This window comes from Alexandromys fortis, unplaced genomic scaffold, assembly GCF_014885135.2.
Source record: "Alexandromys fortis isolate MF-2015 unplaced genomic scaffold, M_Fortis_MF-2015_v1.1 scaffold_38, whole genome shotgun sequence".
NCBI lineage: Eukaryota > Metazoa > Chordata > Mammalia > Rodentia > Cricetidae > Alexandromys > Alexandromys fortis.
The window spans coordinates 6,528,710-6,545,615 of record NW_026067916.1 but is presented as its reverse complement, the minus strand read 5'-3'; the positions used below and the strand labels follow the sequence as shown (position 1 = coordinate 6,545,615).

At 37.3% G+C, this 16,906-nt stretch overlaps 1 protein-coding gene and 1 long non-coding RNA gene across 4 annotated transcripts in view; one reads left to right on the top strand and one right to left on the bottom strand.

The window, feature by feature from the left end:
- The window catches only part of Sema3a (semaphorin 3A), a 350,207-nt gene that overhangs the window by 108,975 nt on the left and 224,326 nt on the right, over positions 1-16,906 (bottom strand). The window lies entirely within an intron of this gene.
- LOC126500073 (uncharacterized) lies at positions 3,077-5,580 on the top strand. The gene is made up of 3 exons (XR_007591243.1): positions 3,077-3,163; positions 5,043-5,164; positions 5,326-5,580. It is a non-coding gene; the product is annotated as an uncharacterized lncRNA (long non-coding RNA).

The window sequence follows — 16,906 nt, the reverse complement described above, 5'->3', positions numbered from 1 at the left end:
GATCCTCATATCCAAAGTGTAGAATACACCTTGCCTTTTCAATTTCATTCATTTCTTTTAAAATACTATTTTGTCTTATAAACTAGCTCACACAGTAACAGACTTATAAATGGGGTATGCATACTACTTCATTTTGATTGATCCATCCTGCCTCAACACCTAAATATCAATTATCAACTTACTTTTATTTTAAGCAAGGAGTACCAGCAATTCTCCCTTCCCCTTTCCTCTCAAGGCATTGCTAGATTTCACTTGCATTTAGTTTCCTAGCCAATTTCCTTCATGATTTATCTATCCCTTTACCCAATAACTTCATCCAGAAACCACTAGTATTTACTTTATTTGCTTGTTTTTGAGGTTCTGGGTTTTAACTGAGGATTTACTACATGCTAAGAAGTACTGAGTCACTGAACTTTATCCCCAGGAAATTGCTAATAACTTCAAAATGTTCTTTGTTTGCGTTATTTGCCTACTTAATAATCCCTGTAGCTGTCTTTATTCAATGAGTAATTTAAAAGTTCTTCGTAATTCTTATTCCTAACCATTCAATTTTACTTTCCTCTTGTTTACAGTTGACAAAATGATTTGTTCTGAAAAGTTTCTTTGCAAAAAAAAAAAAAGAATTTTATATCTTTGTTTTTCTGCTGCTTTATTAGGCAATAAGCATTTATCTTGTATAAATATTTATTTATGTAAATGCTTATGGAACATTCCACAAATTAATTTTGAGGAACTTAAAATAGAGTTACTAAAAGACTAAAGTTGCTACAAACAGTTTTCAATGAAAAATCTGTGTTTTTTGAGATATGCTTTTTACATAGATTAACCTATTATTTCCTAATTAATCTCTGTTCTAAAGAGGGGGAAGTAAAATCCATCTGTCTCTTTAGAACTCTGTAGGGTTTAAATAAAATGATTTAGTTGGCAGACTATTTGGATATGCCATCAGTGATATCTATATTACTATTTAAGAGTCTACCATCTTCCAATGCTAGGGTATTAAGAACTAGGTCAGAAAGATTTTATATCAGTCCTTTGGCAGAAATTGCTGGGGAAAAGAAACAGTAATCAAATACTTGTACAGCATCCATTTAATTTTGATCTATATTTTCTAAATAACAATGTCACAAAACATTATCATATTTTATTTATTTATTTATAATTATTTTTATTTTTTCAAGACAGGATCTCAATATATAGCTTTGGCTGTCCTGGAATTTACTCTGTCGATCAGTCTGGCCAACAGCTCACAGAGATCCTCCTGCCTCTGCCTGCCAAGTGCTGGGATTAAGGGCATAGATATTATCATTTTTCTACCACCCATAAAGAACACCCCAGAGAAACAGCTTAAAGAAACATGTCACCATTTCAGACATTTCAATCTATGAAAATCTGTTGCGACTATTTGGGCTCCAGGTGTGGCTCATGATGACAGGTACAAGTGGCAGATGTGGCTGTCCACCTCGTGGCAGACCAGAAGCAGATGGGATGTATGTTTGTGGGTTGAAATAATAAAACCACAACAATTAGGCAGTGTAGAGCTGCTAGGAGAAAAGGTGCATTTACTAAATAAAAACAGGATATGCAAACATTGACCTCAAGTAATACATTGCCATCTGTGATATTTTTGAAGGATCAATGTAAAATACTTTTTTTTTAAAAATAGCAATGGAAATATCTAGACAGCTCCTTCATTTTTCTCTACCTTAGGAGGGGCAAATGTGCTCTCTTGCATATTATATATGTTGCTACTGGCATAAATGGCAGAACAAAATTTGTCCCTTTGAAAATGAATAAAGTACTTAACGAACTCTAATGTTTTAAACAGTGGTTCTCAGTCTCAGGGTAGCATATCTACAATGCATTGATTATTTGTACATTGACAAATACCAGCTGAAAAATATTATCTTACAGATAAAAATAACCTAAGATTATTGATTTTAGTTCAGTTACAGGTTTGAATGTAACCATTGAATAGTATGTGCCCTTCAATGACTTGACTGAGATGCTATCTATCTAAAGTATACACACACACACACACACACACACAAATTCCAAATCCCCTAAACACCTAATAAAAACCAGACATCTTCTGTCAAAGTGCTTATAAGGATTTCTTATGGTAAATTCATTCTGATGGCTATTTTACAAGTTAAGTGCTTCTTTTATAGATACAATAAGAATTGTGAGTTTGTTGTGTGTGTATCGACGCACACACACACACACATACACACACACACAGAAAAACTCATAGTTTGTTAACTATTTGTTTCTTTATAGATCCTGGTTTGTTCATTGCAATGATGCTAACTTTTAGACCTTACTTAATATACTGATAGTACAGAATCATTAAACATATAGAGAGAGATGGAAGCAAAACAATTTTGAAAATTTGGTTTTGAATTTGAGCACATTTTTCTCTTAACTAGAATTATTTCAGAACAACAATGGAATTCAGGCCAACAGAATTTAATTTAATTATTTTAAAGGAAAGATAAAGATGTGAATTCAATTACACAGAATATTCAGAAGTTAAGAATAAAAAAAAAAACTAGTGGCTGTTGAGCACAAGGCACGCTGTGGTACATTTCTTCATTATTTGATGGAAAGTTAAGAAAGGTTTTTAGAACACTTGTGCAAATTCATAGGATTAGTCTGCACATGGAAAGCCCGTGGTCTCTTTTCAAGAAAACAATTCATTTAAAACACAGATAAAAGAAAGCTTAGGACACAGTGGTAGACAAAAGGCTTAAACATGAAAGAAGTAAAACAACAGGCTTGAGTAAGACTAAATGATTTTTTAAACTAAATTATTTCTTCTCATAGAAAAGAGCATATATTTTTTTAATCATAATAACCACACTGAAACTGGTAATTTCACCCATTTACTTGAGTCAACAAATATTATCCAGAATCTAAACTATGCCAGATGATGCAATATGGGTCATTGTACACACAGGTAAAAAGAATTTGCCTCTTTAGAGCCATTGCATGTTTCACATCAGGCTAGACATGTGACATGTCAAACAGGACAACACACACCCCATCAATGGAATTGCCAGGCTGGGGTGGGAGAGTTCAAAAGGAGAAAACTCAAAGAAGACAACTCAGAGCACTCAGCAGAGTAACTGGATTCAGACAGGGGTGGCAACATCCCCTTCAGGTAAAGTGACATATTTAAGCCTACAATCTGATATTGTTGCTAAATCAATGTGTTTTCATCACAGAAAGTCTTTCACCTTGAACAGATTTCCTTTGCTTTTCGCCTTTCCTCTTTCTCTTTTTGGCAATGTCTTCAGGTTTTCTCTTTGAGTTCCCAGGAAAGTAACGATTATTCCTAAGTACGGAGTGAAAGGCTTAAGCCTTTCTAATGATAATGTTTACATCTCCAATCCGCTAATCATTTTAGACGTCTCAGACACTGTTGAAAATCTAGACGTCATGAATGAATAAAATCCCTTTAAATGATCATGGCCTCGGTAAATAGACATCCAGGCTCCGCCTCAAGGTAACCCTGCACGATCTGCTGGATTTTAGATTAGAGTCAGCTCGCAATCTCTCCTCTTCAAGTTGTAGTGGATTAATGTTTTACATCTGTCAAATACACTCTACACACACAGACTAAAATAAAAGGCACTTAAGGGGAGTCGAGGGAAAGTTGCTTCCTTCGGATTGAAACGCCTGATTGTTAGGCAGCCTGTGTCATCTTGTGCCAATTGAAACCCTAATGGGGGAGGATGAAAGGCAAAACTTTTCCCAAAATAAAATTTGTCCTCTTCCTCAGAGGGCTTTAATTCCACACTCAAACGGCAGAGTCCTCCTTCCTTGTGAAGACACCCCCAGTTATCATCCTCTGAATGTCAATGTGGACTCTTTTCTCCTCCTACCTTTCTTCTTTGACTTACGACCCCACTTCCCCTTGCTTTAAAAAACGATGCTCCAGCTCCCTTTAGTTGTGATCTCCTATGTGTTAGCCTTTACTCATGACTTTTAGCTAGAAAAGCTGGTTTATTTTTAGTCAGTTTTTTCCAGTAGTCAAACTAATATCCAGGGAGATGTTAAATAAGCGCAGTGGAAAATAAACTTTATTATGAAGGTTAACTCTTAAGTTGAAAAAGTAATCTGCTGTCCATATTGACATACATACAGAACATTCTACTTTTAAAACATTCTGCAATGAAATCCTATGTGGGGGGAAATGGGGAAGTGATGCAGTGCAGTCTCCACTAGGAATAATTAAGCTGTTGACTTCATCTTGGAGATGCCGCATCTCCTCCAGTGAGGTTACTGAGTGAAAAGATCCGATCCATCTCCAAGTCATACCTAATTCCAAGTATTCATGCCAACATAGTTCTAATCCACCTGGTCCAAGGGCGCAAAATGAACTAACAAATTTTCTTTATGTGGTTACCCTCTATTGCTAGTCAAATCAGCTTTACCAAATTTGATTTTGAGGCAGATTTCTTCCTTCTTCCCTCTTTTTTCCTCCATGCCCTTCTCTCTTTTTCTTTTCTTTAATTGAGGATTTATACAATTCCCATTTATCCCTAGTATTTCTTTGCTGACTTACTTTCTGAAAACTCTAACAAAATATGTGCACATCTGTGTAAATGTTATGAACAATCGTTTGAAAATACTGTGTGCATTGTTGATGGAGACATGAAATATATCACAATCATGTTGAACAACAAAACAATCTTCTATAAAACTTCAGGGGCATTATTTGTTAATCAGTGTAAATTATTTTAACCTACAAATCATGATTTATGTCAAATATATGCAGAATTATTTTTCAGTACGATGAGCCCAACCTTTTTTTCAGATAAAGACTACCTTATTGTTTACCGATGAATTTAACATGACAGGTATTTTAAGTTTAGGTTCATGTTGTAATTTACATCTTTTTTTTTTGCATAGAATAACTGTAAATAATAAATGATAAATGAAGAAATGATGCTCAAGTATCCAAAGAACTAAGGGGAATAAATCTGACCTACGAAAATCTGCCCCACTTCCGACCCACTCTCTACATCTTGTTACAGCTCTCATCTCTGCCTGCTGCCTGCGTGGGATCTGATGGGCAAGAGAAACAAATTCAAAAAGCCTGCAAGGAGCCCAGTGGGGAATGATGAGGAATTGAAGGAAGAACACTAGGATGCAGGAGGTGAGAGACCTCACCCCACAGGATGTAGAAGTAGTCAGGACCCAAACCAACAGGCACACCTCACCTTAGTTGCTAGGTGTCAAAGGAGGTGGAAGAATGTGTTTAAGCCAGATGATGGGAGGCCTTCTGCTATTTGTAACAACTGATCTGTCTTTCCACAGAAATAACTGGATGAGAGGTTCATAAAGTGGAAAGGGAGGAGGAAGCAAGATGAGACGAAAAAGATTTACTTCATCAAGTGCAACCATATGTCTTGGTGACCTTTCAACCTCTGCTGAGATGTACAGCATGGGGGTTCAGAGAGTCTGTGGTATGCAGGCAGCATCTTAGAGGCCAGTGGCTTTCTTTTTACACTGTGCAAATACTGCCGCAGCACACTTATGATTGTGCTTCTTTCTGTTGTATCCATGTGACACTTTCTCCGATATTAAACATAGCCTGTACTTCCAAACTTAAATTACATATTAGCATATTTCCAGTTGATTTTTAACTTTCATAACATTTTTAGATAATATGGGGCCACTTCAAAATTACAACTCTGCCAATAATTTTACTGTTTGAATAAGGTTGTCATGTAATAACGATGGTCTTGCGCCATGAGAAAATGTTTTATCTATGCGTGCATTCATGAGACATGACTTCTGTCATGTAAAGAATCACAGGAAGCATTCACCACATGGGAGTATGGTCTGTACTTTGATATCAACTCAGAAAACCACCTTAATCTACAAACATGCTTAACAATGCAAAAACTCACAAACTGGGAAGTTTCTCCAATTTTTAGGTTCCCATTTCCTATCTCAGAGTGTGTATAGCTGTTGGAATATAGATAATGCACAAGTAAATATATTTAAGGGGGAATCTGATTTAATGTCAATCACTTTTTCACAATAGACGTTTATCTCCCTCAGATAAGTGAAAAAAATCAATAAAATATTCTGATAGGCAGTAAAAGTGGGTTATAGTCTTAGTATTACACCTTCATAGTTCCCCAAGACACTGCATCTCCTATTGATATAAGAACATGAAACGTTTATATGAATCTACACAGATAGAATATAACATAGATACACAGTGAATTGTACGGTCCCATTCAAGGTATTTGTGGAAATTTAGAACAGGCTTCTGAGTGCTTAGAGGTAAATCAAAGTGCATTTATCTAACTATCATTTTTTCGAATCGGACTGTGTCTCCTTGGACCCTGGAGGTCTGTGATGATAACCATTCTGCATTTTCTCTCTCTTTGCTTTTCTCATGCTCTGTGTCAACACTCAACTTGTCTCCACCTGTTCATTAAACCTTTCTTCCAACAGATGCTGCTTTTTCCTTCACTCTTTTATGTTCCCCGGGGAAGATCAAAGCGTTGAGTCATTCCTGTCCATTGTATGCAGGATGTGTGGGTGAGATTCTGCATGGAGCTTGCCTTCATGTTGCTTCTCTAATGTACTCAGTAACTTTCTTTGATAATGTTTGATATGTGTTGACTGCTTCAACTGAGAGAAAACAACTTAAATCCAGTGACTTTTATGAGAATAAGATTGAAATAATACTGAAATATTTAAGTTGTATCTATTCTGGAGAGCTGATAACTTAAGCTTTTTTAATATATAAGCAAGTACTATTGATGCTAGCAGCAGAAATTGATTTTATTTTAATTTTGAAAAATAAAATCATATGTACAATCTGTGGCTTATCAAAAATTGTGCCTTTGAATTCCTTGACACAGTAATTAGTGAGGGAGAAACAAGAAACGCACTATAAGGGAAAGGGCAGTGATTAACTGTTGAGGGAAATAAACTCCACCTCAGATTTAACAGGAAGCCACCAAAGATATGGAAAAATAGTGTAAATTTAAATTTTATAATTTTAAGATTTATTTTTACTATTTTTAACTATGCATGCGTATATGCGCACATGCTTGTGTATGTGAGTGCACTTGCCCAGAGAAGCCTGAGGTCCTGCGGAGCCCGACTTAGAGACAACTGTGAGCTGTTCCAAGTGATGCTGGGAACTGGATTCAGATCCTTTGCAAGAGCAGTACGTGTCTTAACCTCTGAGTCATCTCTCCAGACATAGTTGCGAAACTTAATTTAACAAATTTAGCAGCATTGTAGATCAAACTCTGGAATATATTTAAGGGGGAATGCATGCCAGGCAAGCACCGCACCATTAAGCTGTATCCCCAGTTATTACATTTTTCATATATTAAAATGAAGAATAGAGATTAGAGGAGGTGTGTAATAACTACTTTATAAATGTACTTTGAGCAAATTTGGAAGTCTCCATGATTTATCAGCAGGCACAAACTTACAGAAAAATAGTAGATGTTTTTAGATTCTAGAGACGCTGAGAGTATACAGTGTTGTCCCTCTTAGTTGATAAATTGATATTGTCCAGATAGAACTCATCTTCTGTCAATATATTTGAAAATACTTCCAATGTTTGGCTTGGGAGATTGTGAAACCGATCAGGTAATTAGGAAGAGCAAAGGTCATGTATGTGGCAAACATTGAACTTAATTCCCCCTGATATGATTTTACAATGGCAGGACATTACAATTTGTTGCTGATGTGCTCTATGGACAAGGGACTTCAGGCTGAGTTTGCCACCTGATAAAAATAGCAATATTTTGCCTACTGCTCACAAAGTCTGTACACACTCTATTGTCAGATAATAGTGTACCTTTCTGAAGGTAGTATCTGTTTCTTTATCTATGCCTAGGATATAAAGTAAGGTCTGCACGAAGTCAGAGATGAGTGTGCACATGGTTGCTAGTGCAAAGGTGGGGTGGTGACAAGGATGGGACGCGCTCAGGAAAGAGGGATTCCTTACTTCAGGTCTGACATTCGTCCCAGATTTAGGCCAGGGAAGGGCAATCAAACGTGGGGCACTAAGTATCCATCCTTTCTAGGTTAATCAATTTAAATATGAGGTAAGACAGCTACTCCGTGCCAACAAAATGTAAATCAGGAGGGAAAAAAAATGACTGGGATAAAAGCACTTAAAGGAGCTTGAACCCTGGCACACAGACAAAATCGTGTTTGCAGTACTCGAAAGAACAGCCAGCCAGCCTCTGCAGAGCTCCTAGCTAGTCTCAAGTGCAGCGACCAATTGAGAGCAGCCAGCCTTGAGATTCCTGCTCGGTAGGCTGCTTTCTTAGGTGCATCTGCACAGCGCCTGCTAGATAAGTGCTTTTATATCAAGAGGCAAACCTGAGGTTTGAAATGGTGACAAGACCAATTTTGTGTCATTTTAGTAGAAGCAAGAGTAGCCCAATGAATCAGTGGCAGACCTGTGAATTGATTTTCAGATCTCATTAGACTCCCTTTTAAGGAGCTCAGCAATTTCTGAGATTGCTTTCAGTGGCCAAGGATGCACAATTGAGTTAGAAGGGCAGATTGAAAAATAAAAATAAAATTAAAATGGAAAGTAGCCATTCTATGTGACTTGGTTTCTGACTGTTTCAAATGATAATATTTTCTTCCTACAATGTTTAGTTATCAAAGGTGAGTTTAGATAGTAGTACCAACTTCTGTATCCCTTAGAGTGCGAGGTATTCTAAATTATAAAGGTATAATAGCCAATTATGCAAATATAAGACTACTGAAATAAAAGTTGAAGGTCCGTGTCATTCCATTTATGAGGCAATGATTAAAGAATTATTCTTAACCTAAATAAATATTTTTACAAGTACAATGGTCCCAGTTGGAAAATTTTAGACTCATAACTAGAAAATCAAGTTAGAATACAAGGCAACTGCTTTTTTAAACATTATAATATTTTACCATATTTATTGACCTTAGTACCTAGGTAACACCAATTTGTATCTTGACAATAGAATGATGACTATGACTGAATATGAGTATCTACTGTTATTTAGTAATTTGGATGTCACATAAAAATTAGTATTATCTGTTTTAAGACATTTTTAAAACGTATGGCATTTTCCCAAGTATATATTGGTACAAAGATTTTTCTTTGAAATCTTGAAATTTTAAGTTTCACAATATTAGAATGCAACTATATGCTGAACTTATTATATGCTGAACTTATTTGAAGTGTTAAAGAGCTCATAAAGGTTTTTGTTTGGGATACACTGCCAACAATGTTACAGATTCTGATGTTTCTTTCGCTGGTATGTTGCACACATAGTCACATTGGAGAGTGTGTGAAGGAGGAAGGAAGGAAGGAAAAGTGGGTTTTGCTTATCTGCCTAATCCCTGTGGAGAGATTAAGTATCACCAGATGAAGCTGGTTCTGTGACTACCATCACACTTATTTTATAAAAACAATTCCCCCTGACTGTTTCACCTTTACCATCTAAGGGACTCAGGGAAGCTGTCACTGCCTAAACCGACAAACACTGCCAGTGTTTCAGATATTAGCCCTTCGTGGTGCTTCCAAGAATGTTCCAGTAATAATGTAAAATGCACTGTTTTGAAGTGACACACACTTTAATATTAATAAACACCTGGCATCGTTTTTCTTAGTGGTGTGCAGTGTTGATGCCATTGGAAAGGCCTCGTGCCACAATCGGGAGGAAAACAAACTCACTGTGTGAAGTTAGTTAACTTTTTGAATCCATTCCAAGCCTCTATTTCCTCAAAGGAAAAATGAAGAAATGTTTACATCTCAGGGTTATGAAAATCAAATATTTTAACGTTGGTAAAAGCCATTAAATATGTCATGAGAGAGACACTAACAATCATTTCAGAAAGTCAGTCTGACTAGAGGGAACCTGAGCAGAATAACTGGGAAGTAGTTATGGACAAAAATCTTTAAACATTCCAACAGAGAAACCCTGTCTCAGAAGAAATGCAACAAAACAAAACAAAACAAAAAAATCAAATACAAAGTAAAGCAAAGTTACAGATAGCACGACAGCAATTTTCATAGAAAATTCACCATTGGTAGTGATATATATTAAATATATTTTTCTGATAAGTATTTTTAGGGAACTTTTTAAATAGAACGAATTTGCATTGTGTTAAAATATGCATTACATCATATGCCTCTCTCTGGATTTCCAAGTATGCGTTACGCATTATTTTGTAATTCGCCAGGGTTAGGAATTCCTTACCTTCGTATGTAACAGCTTAATGTTTTAGACTAACACGCATGGCCTTTATCCATATACTATGGAGTTGAGAATGTGTATGTAGGAGGTCCTATGCTACAGAGTAGCTTTGCCTGGTCGCCACGAGAGAATGTGAAGGCCATCCTCCCGCCGGAAACCCTCAGCTCTGTCATCTTGGTTACACTTCACTGCTTTGTGGAAACTGAAGGATGTTTTGATTTCTTGTTCCCCTTGGAGAATCTTGAGAATCTCCAAGTTTCCTTCGTGTCCTTCCCCTGGTCTATTCGAGTCTCCTTCCGTTGGTACCAGACCTTTGTACAGTCTGAAAATGGATGTACGCCTTGCTCACGTTCTCCCCTAATTTATGCCCTAGAAATATATTTCTATTTGAATGCTGGCAATGATACCACTCTCTTGGTAAAACCTCACCAGGCTCTCAATTAGTTTTCCTCACCTCAACCTTTAATGTACTTTCCAGCCTCCATAATTGAAATGTACCATGCATCCTGTGGAAATCCCCCTTGCCCTGTAGGCTGTCTTTCCTGCTCTGTCCTTCTTGCCATTGCTAACCCCGCCCACAAGAACTTCCTCAGCACTTCACGTGCCGTTCAATTCTCAGACTCCAGTGTGAAGTTGTCACTTGGGCTCACTTCACCTGCTCCTTTATCCATGCTTATTGGTTCCCTGATCCAAACTAGATATTCGTGGAGTATTGTTGAAATACCGATATAGGAAGGTTAAAATTGACCCAGTATCACAATCATGATTAATCATTTCAGTTCTTTGTCCCCTGGTCTCTGCAAGTCATCTTTTCATGATGCAGGTTTTAAACGCAGACATAAACCATTGCCTTGCATGCTTGATGTATGTGCATTACAAATATTCAAGAAATTTTAGCTTTCTCATTGATAAGACAAAATTAAAGAGAGTGCTTACTGACATCATAAAATTCTGTGACGATTCAGTGTAGTTGATACAGACAGTGCTACACATATACTAATTGTTCAATAAATCTTGGTTGGAGGAACAAAATTATTATTTTTGATGCTTTTAACTATACTGAAGGTAGATTTTTTTTTAATGAGCATGTGGGTTCTGTATATTTGTAACCTTCACCATTAACCTTAGCATCTTACCTGGAAGATGTTCTTCATGTTTTTCTAGAAGTCCTATTAATGCTGTTGAACGATTTACTTATAAACAAATTGCGTCCCTTGTTTTTCAGGCATCGAGTGCAGCTTCAAATACAAACAGATCTAGCCTCAATTACTTTCCAATGCTCTCTCCAATCTAAGAAGTAAAGGCTCCATGCCAGGGATCTCCGCTGTTTGTCATGCTGTTCATGGTCGCCTCCGAGCTATTTTAATTCTGCCATGCTGTTCTCTGTTCCAGCCTCTGGTTTTCTTCCTCCCTGGCTCTCCTGTGTCCAAACTGTCTCCTGGTGCAATGTTCACAGCCAGCCCCCTCCTGTTCTATGAGACAGGATCAGATTTGGCTCTTTGGGCCCTCTGGGGTCTCTCTCTCTTTGTCTATAAAACGTTACTGTGGCTCAAGTCAGCACAGCTAAACATGCTGTTCACATTACACGGTAAACAGTGAAGTTCTTTGCCTGAGTGTGTCTTTTTCTGTGGCTACACACATAGGTTATCGGATCCACAGGCTTAGGTCTTCTTCTAGAAGACTCAGGGCTTCGTGATGTTCATGACACCAAGCTGGGATTCCACAGCTTCACAAACAAACATACGCTAAATATCACTTTCCAATAGCCAGGACATGGAATGATTTATTCCCGTTTCTCCACATGGCACATTAATGAATGGTGACTGGAGAGCGACTTTTGGATATATATATATATATATATATATATATATATATATATATATATATATATATGCAAAAAAGATAATTTCTCTCTCCACTCTCCTAGTATGTATACATTGGAGCAGGGGCATGTTTATGTGTAGATCCAAGTGTGTGTGTTTATGATAGCCAGAGGGTAACCTAGGTTGTTGTTCCTCAGATGCTATCCACCTTGCTTTTTTGAGACAGAATCTCTCACTGGCCAAGTCCTTGACAAGTAGCCTAGACTGATAGGCCAATGAAACCCTAGAACCAATCTGTTTCTACCTCTTCAGGGCTGGGATTGCATGCATGTGCTACCAGGCCAGACATTTTATTTCTTTTTTAATATGAACTCCGGGACAACAATCTTGATTCTTCAAGCTTGCAAAGCAAGCAGTTTACCAACTTCGCCCTTAAGTTCCCTCTACCGCCTTTGGAATGTACACTGTATTGGAAAATATTTTGTACTGATAAATTTTACTGTGTTTTTATGTCAGTGCCATTTAATTTGGGATAAATGTAATATAGTTTAAATAATATAACTACAAGTGAGAATAAAGGCTTTAAAGCACCAGGTACCAAATATATACAATTGCTTATGTGGGCATAATAGTGATCAGTATTGGGCATCTATCCTTGTCTTAGCTTGTAGATTGGGCTACAGCTCCCAGACGTATCAAGGCATGGGACCCTACAAATCAGACTAATCTAAACTGAGCTTTGTAAACTTATACTGAATTTCAAAGCAGAAAAAAAAGACTATAAATGTTATTAACAATATACCTAAATAATACTTTGAATATCTTTAACTAATTAAAATGAATTTCATTTGCTTATTTTCATTTTTCTTTCATCTTGGAAGAGATCAATTTTGCCTGCTTTTTCAGACTAGGGTAGATGTAACTACATCGCCAATGCTCAGCCTAATCTGTGCTGGGAAGTGGAACTCTCACCTCTCGACCAAACAGTTTCTCTTTATACCAAATGGAGATCCGCAAAGAAAACCACAAATTTTCACAATGCTGAAAACAATGCCGAGTGGGCGTCCATCACCAGAGGATATAGCTACAACACAACATCTTCACCTAAGGCTCAAGATATACACTTGAAGAAGGGTTGAAGGGTTGTAAGGGTCAAATGACCAGGAAGCCTGCTGTGAGACAGTGTCTCCTAGAAATAAGAGGGAAACTAAACCCACGATACAGAAACCATAAAGAAGCCTAAACAAAACTTGAACAATGGCAACTCTAGCAGACAGGCTAATGTAGAAGGTGAAGAGCTCAAGTCTAAACGGGTCTTTCCTCTAGACAAAGACCTCCAGGTAACTAAGGACTGTTGAGAGAGGGTGAAGTAAGTCTTCCCCAAGAATAAGTTCCGTAACTGGTTATCTAAAACAACTAGTCAACCATAAAATACACAACACACAAACACACGCTAATCAAAAAACAGAGGCCATAAATTTGGAAGAGATGGGAGGAAGAAAAGGGAAGGGAGGAAACGATGCAATCATACATTAATTAAAATTAAAAAGTTAAAATTTCATATATGACTTGTACTTCTATTAGAGCTGTTTTAGAAAACTAACACAAGTGTAGAGGGAACACCATAAAATAGGCTCATAACAAGGGTGCTAGTACATTCCTTATCAATAACCAGTTAATTTAATTACTGAAGTCAACTCACACGGTTTATTCTAAGTAGGAAATAAAAGGCTCAGTAAGGCGGCTAAGTGGGTAAGAAGCACATGATGCTCAGTGATGCAAAGTCAATGGCCTAAGTTAAATCTCTGGAATCCACATAAAGTAGACGTGGAGATTCAGCTCTAGTGAGTTAACTTCTAAATTCCAACTCCAAATAAATTCAGGGTCACATGGGTCACACATACACACACATACACACATATGTATAGTCATATTAACAAAGATGCTAAAGCAGGGCAAAGGGTTTGTGATTATGAAAGGAAATTTTTCATATATTCTAAGAAATGTTCTAGACTCATTTATATAAACCAAGGTAATGTTTCATCATGAAATATATGTTTTTTATTTGTTGTTTTTCTAGTCTTTGGCTAGCTGGCTCTAAGTCTCAAAACAATGCTAAACTCTTGTTACAAAGGTCATCGACAGGAAAAGAACAGTGACAAAGTTACATATGACATTGATCCCAAGTCAAAAGTCAAGAACCCCAGGAAATATAGAACATTGAAAAGTGTGATCCACATGAATATAGGTGAAGACATAACGTCATCTTCAAAAAAAAAAAAAAAAACCAAAAACAAAACAAAAAAAAACAGAGGAAAGTGTCTAGAATGGTAAGGGATTAACTTCCATTAACTTCCAATTTTTTTTTTAACGTTAAGTAAGTTTGTACGTGTATAAATATACTCCTCATGCCAGCAGCAAAATGAGAAAATAAACTGAATACATTATCACTAGCAATTCTGTGGGGCAAATTACTGCTGATGTTGAGGAAAAGTGAGAGCCCTTTGCAGTGTGTGCGAGAACCCCAGACAGCATCTACTACTGGGCCTATACTTCCACCCTCTCCAGGACTAGAGAGTTTTTTTTACTTCTTTCATCATTTTTTCTCTGTTTGTTTTTTTTCCTCTCTGTTTAACCCCAGAAAGGAGTATAGCATGCCTTTACTTCTCCTGTTCTCTGTAGAAACAACATATACATAGCTGGTGTGCTGATTTAAATCAGAATGGACCCCACTGAGTGATACTGTGATACATGATCACCGTGAGTGGCATTGTTTGAGCAGGATTAGAAGGTGTGGCCTTGTTGGAAGAAGTATGTCACTTGGTGTAGGCTTTGAGGTTTCAGAAGCCCAAGCCAGGAACAGCTGGTCTCACTTCCTGCTGCCTGGGTATCTAGAGGCTGTGCTCTCAGATACTCTCCAGGACCATGGCTGTCTCTGCTGACATGCTCCCTGCCATGATGATAACGGACTAAATCTCTAACGCTATAAGCAAGCCCCTAAGTAAGTGCTTCATTTTATGAGTTGCCACGGCAACTCATGTGTGTCTCTTTACATCAATAAAACACCGGCTAAGGCAACAAGTCACCCTCTGCTTCTCACTCGCCCAAGAAAATTAAAAGAACATTCTTTGTACTCACATCAAAGACTGCACACAAATGAAGCCAGCAAGATTTGAACTTTTACATGACTATGAGGTAGTATTTCTCTTAATAAGGGATGAGTCATGGCTTCATTGTATCTATTTTGACTTAAGAAAAAGATCAGTTTTATCCGTAACCTTTCCCAGCAACAGTTGAACCGTTCAAGCTAAAACATCAATTAATATTCTGCGAGTTGTGAACTGAATGCTAACATTTCTATTTTTATCTGCCACTGTTTTTAAGAATAAAACTTGTGAAATACTGGAAGAAATTTACATTTTATGGAATAAATGATAGAGAAAAGAAGAATGTTAATATCAAAACTTCGAGCTATTAAAACATCCAGGTCAGACCATGTAATTTGAAGTAAGTATACAGACAGTACTAATATAATTTCTCTTACTTATGTTTTAAGAATTTTGAATGTTTTTTTCCGGTCTCATGTCATCATAATTTATGTTCTCCTCTGTTCTCACTCAGCCCCTGTTCTTATTATTGAGAAATAGTCTTGTTGGTTGTATTTAAATAGTTCTTGGAGGAATCAATGGTGGCTCTAAGTTCTCTCAGAACATGAACAGGAGAGCTTCTTTAGCATCATCGGCAGACGATGTTTGATTTTTGTTTGAGATGAAAGTTGAAGTATTGTTTACTAAATAGCAGCGCGCGCGCACACACACACACACACACACACACGAGGATCATTTTCCCACAATGATTCAATTCAATTTAAGAGATTAAAAAAGAAAAGCAGATCCCAGAAAGAACTTAGCCCTTAGCCAGTGTAGCACAGGCCAGGAGGAAAAAGGAGCAGTCACCTCTGGTAGAGATAATGAACTCTGGGAAGAGTACTCAGCCGTAGCATCTGCTTATTACACAGCAAACAGAGACTCGAGGCATTGCTTACGGAATGGTGAAGGCGACACAGAAATGGCTGACCGTTAGTCTCCAGGCTTGCTAGTAACAAACTGGTGCTCACTCCACCCAACACAATAAATGCAAAAGATAACCAAACTAGAAATGCATAGAGATCAATTCAGTGATAGCACCACCTCCTATTTTCAAACTTTCCATGCTGCAGACTTTCATATAAAACTAATTCTCCTTCCTAACAAAAGGGAAACCTCAGACAAACAATTTGATTTCCAGCAGATACGTTGGCAGTCTTTGCAGACGTGACCTGAGAGATGGCCATTAAGACTCATTGCGTTTCTTAATGTCCATTTGGCTCTATCATAAATTGAGAGCCTGACATTATGAGAATATAGAGTTAATACTATCCAGCGCACATCTGGGTCCATCTTTCTTTAGGATTTCTGCCAATACATAGAAGAGACCTATTTGGAATTTGAGACTATATCCAGAGATTTATTCAAAAAGCTATACTCTTCCTAAATTCATACTGTTTTTTACCAACAGATGTAAATTTGAAGGAAAATACCATATACGTTAAGCCTTTTGGGAATAGCCGGCCTCTCAAGGATGACTCACAATTTTCCTGCGGATAGCAGAGATGCTGAACTGCAACTCTAAGCTCATCTGTGCTCTAGTCCGAATCATTCCTTCTGTGAACTCCGCAGGCGTTTTATGACAAACGTACACACGTGTATGAGGCATGTGACCTTGTTGGCAGTTATCTGCTGTGTCAAGGGCTATTGGCAGATGCCCAAGAATTGATTGACACATATCTTACAGAGCTGGAGT